The sequence below is a fragment of the Eucyclogobius newberryi genome, unplaced genomic scaffold, assembly GCF_026437365.1.
Source record: "Eucyclogobius newberryi isolate DKJ021-1_F unplaced genomic scaffold, fEucNew1.0.hap1 SCAF_18, whole genome shotgun sequence".
In the NCBI taxonomy this organism is placed as follows: Eukaryota; Metazoa; Chordata; class Actinopteri; order Gobiiformes; family Gobiidae; genus Eucyclogobius; species Eucyclogobius newberryi.
The window spans coordinates 22,034,534-22,038,776 of NW_027315812.1; positions in this window are offsets into that span (position 1 = coordinate 22,034,534).

Here is a 4,243-nt window from a genome sequence, read left to right on the forward strand (position 1 = left end):
TTGCCCTTGTCCTTTTTTACATTATTGCTTTGCCATTTGGAGACCAATGACACAATTTCATAGGTTTACTAGATGTTCCAAATGTGTTCTGGTGGGGAAAAGGGCGGGGAGTGTTTCCTAAAAAGGCAGAGAGGAACGGGTTGGGTGCAGCTTTCCCCACTGTCTCCCACACAGAGAAGGAGAAAGATGGCCTTGTTCCTGCTGGTTGTCCTGAGCGTTCAGGCTTTGGTTCTGTCCACTCATGGGCAGGAGGCGTACAATAACCTGTCTGAAGACTTCAAGAAAGGAGTGAACCTCGCCCTGCAAAAACTGAGCACTCACACAGGAGTCCAGCACCATTTTCTGTTCTTTAGAAGCATCACAAAGTCAGACATTGATGTAAGTACAATCATCAGTGTTTCATCAGAAATTCAGCGTTACGCAATATGAGTAATTTTTATCAAAAAACTTGTTTTCAGCCGGGTTTTGATGTGAGATACATTTACCACCATTTCCTTCTCAAACCGACCCATTGTCCAAAAGGAACAATTGATTCTACAGCTTGCCGTTTCAGAAATGACAGAGTAAGTCTTTTAGTCCTTTTGTACAAGTTTGGAGCTCCTGTCATGACACAGTGTTATGGTATGTGGGTCTGTTCTAACTTGCTCTTTGTGTTTGTGAAATCATGCAGCCACCCATTGACTGTGCAGTGTGCTACAAAACCTTTGGGGGGAACATTGAGGCAGAGCCTAAGCCCTATGTTCACTGTATCCACAAGCCAAGTCTAACGGAGGTCAGAGCTTTTATTCAAGATCAAATAATACAATTCAATTCTAAAATTAAACAAGAAATGGAATTGTTTATGTTGTAATGTTGTGAAATGCAAATAAGGCTCTGTTACCTGGCATTAACATCTCAATGTTGGATAGAGACAGGCTGAATACTATAATAGTTAATACAAAATATAAATTTTCATAATAGAACTAGATATATTAGTTGACAAAAGTCATGCAGTGGCCTATATTTTTTAATCTCAAACATTAACAATTGAAATCTTCCTGTATCACACTTATTCAAATGTATTTGTGTATTTTGTCTTGACTGCAGGAGATGAAAGCCTTACGAATCGAGCAGTGCAACATCATTGGTTACGGCAGTGGGGCCCCAACTCTCCTGGCATCAAGAGGAGATTAGAAACAGTTTAGAAATTGCCTGCACTTTACAAACCTCTTTAAGCTTTCACATACATTTAGATTTCTGAATGGTGATGTTCACCTCTGTGAACTAGTCTGTTACATTTTGTGCTTGTGTTTAATGTACAGTGTCACATTTTTAGTAACAGTAGCAACAGTGTATATTTTTTTATTTTACATTATTGGAAAAACACTTTTTAGCAATGTAACATAGACATTTGCAGTCTGCACAGCGTGGTATGGAGGCTTGGGGAAGATGTTTAAGGTGTTCTGTCAACTGTTGTGGGAAATGGCCGGCCTTATGTTTGTGAAAACATCTTTTTAATCTCATAAGAGGCGGTGGGCCCTCTGACATTCTTAATTCATTCTTTTTGTCCACCTTCTGATCTGGGCATGTTCAACATAAAAAGAAAGTAATTCTTATTTCCAGTCAAATTAACCATTCTGGGATGAAATAGCTTCAGTTTGATTTAGGACGCGTTTAGGAAAATAAACTTGAGGGGTTAAATTAAACTGCTAATTGCCCAATACAAGCAGACCAGTCCATTTGCATTCATTTCAAATGATAACTGGCCGACTAATTTACTTCCAGACAGTATGGCATAAACTAATCTATCAGTGATTTCATCAGGCCATTAGTAACAGGTATGATCTGTGGAGAGGCGCGCCTGCTCGCAGTAAGAATACATGCTATAAAGTGTTTTTATTGTTGAAAACGCCTTTACAACTTGTACAATCCACAATTAAATAAATAAATACATTGATTAAATCCAATAGAATACTGGTGGTGAAATTAAGTCGTAGAACTCACCTCTCAAAAGGTTGTAGAATATTTAGACCAGGGGTCTCCAACTTTCACTAGAACCATGATAGTTCATGTTCTGAAATATCTTAATATCTTATTTTGGCCAGAACAAACTAATTTCTGTTGTTTGAATATTTATCTCAATATATAATACATATTAATTAGTGTTTTACAGTGTATTTATATACTGCCATTCCACCTTTAAGGCATTCAAAGTTCAACATGTGGGTCTGGGGTTCAAAGAAGACTGAAGAGATAAGATAAGTTGAGCCTTAATTTGTCCCACAACTGGGAAATTCCAGTGTTGCAACACAAAGTAGGTACTGAAGTGAATACTTTTTTTAAAATCACTTTCTTTTACTGTTTACTTAGCTGCATGATATGATTTTACACGGATCAGACACTTTGTCGTTGATATTAGTGAATAAAATGTCATAGTGTATGTGTTTGGCTTCTTTGCTGCTCATTCTGCAGCACATGGATGGCTGCAGCTCACAGGCTGTTACCCAGTTTAAATTAGACAGCCAATGTTTTGGGAATCCTTTCACGAGCTTCTCAAAATGGGGATGCGAGCTACTATAGGTTAGAGACCCCTGATTAAAGAATTTAATATTGGATGTAACCAAATCCCTTGTCAAATGTTCTCGTCATCACTTTAAGAAACAACCTTTGGCTGCACATTGTGGACTTGGGTCAAATGCAGAGGAGATTAGTAAAGTGGACCTATACTATACTCACCACCAAGGCCTTTGTTTGACCCATCTCTGCAGGGGCGCATGTCCTCTGCATTTTGGAGAGTCGCCATGAGGGGGCGCTGCTCCCTATTATCACAACACTGGGACACATGTCTATGAAGGGTCAGCCTCAAAGGGCAAATAAAATGCTTTTTATGGTTATTAGCCAGGCCGCAGACATAACACCGGCTCTTCTTACTATCAAAACTTAGACAATCATCTCAGGGTTAGCATCCATATTTACATAAATGATGGGATCATCGACTTTGTAACATTGCCATCAAAGCGTGTTCATTTCAGAGCAATCATTTATGTGGTGATTATTATATATAAACGATTTTTATTGTTGTTGTTTGTTCTTAAATAATCCTTAATGGACAGTGGTCGCAGTCGCAGATTATACAAATTAAAACGTTTCGACAGAGTTTACAAACTAATAAAATTAAATAGACCATTAGGGACCTGATGGACTAAGGGCCCTTCTGAACCAAGTTCTAAACTGTCTCTTCTAAGCCTGTCTTTTCCTGGACCCCCTCGTTTGTCCTTTGTGTTTATTATCCCAAACTCCCACAGTCTGTGACCCACTTTTGTACGAGCCAACACACCCCACCAGCTCATTAACCCCTAAATAACAGCGGTCCAATCGGGACGTCCTGCTTCTTTTCTGAACACTTCCAAATCTTTTCACTCGCAGACAATCGTGTCAAGACATGTGAGCATTTACTGGAGGCGGACCGCAAAGGTGCGCTGCGGGGCCCCTGGGAGCGCAACGTGCAGAAGCCTCCATCACATAATAGGACTTGTTGTGCGGGCCAGAATCGACCCCCCGGGGAGAGGAGGGACTTCTGCTGTGTTCTTGTAGTCTGGCTGTAAAAGTGTAGTCACAGAGGAGAAGATGGCCGCAGGATTAGCGCACTTGCTGTTGTGCGCGCTGCTGTGCGTCGCCGGGGCCCAGGACGCCTATAATGACCTCCCCGCGGGCTACAAGAGAGGAGTGGAGCTGGCCCTGGAGCAGCTCAGCGCCCACGCCGCCGTGCACCACCATTTTCGATTTTTTAAGACGATGGACAAAGCTGAGATAGACGTAGGTCAAAAGATTTTTTATTTATTGTTTTTATTTTATTTTTTGTGTAATATTTTGTAAAGTAAACGTAAAAGTATACAGTAGCAAAAAATAACTTCTTTTTAAAACATATTTTAAAGTGAAGTGGCCAGTTAACAGACATTTTTAAATATTTAAATCATCTTGATAAATATTTGTGGATTTTTCTTTGTTTGTTACACGTACAGTAAGTGACCAGAATTGATTTGATAATTCTTCAAGGCATTTCTGTATATTTCTGTCCAGTTGTCCAAACTTGAACTCAAAACCCTATGGTAGGATGTGACCATGAACATGCTCAAAAATAAACCCTCTCAAACCATAGGAGAATGTACTTTTTACTTTTCCGTCCAGTTGAAAGATGTAGTCAAGTACCTAAAAATTTAGTTTTGTACCACTGGATTGGTTTTTAAGTCTATATCTACTTGGA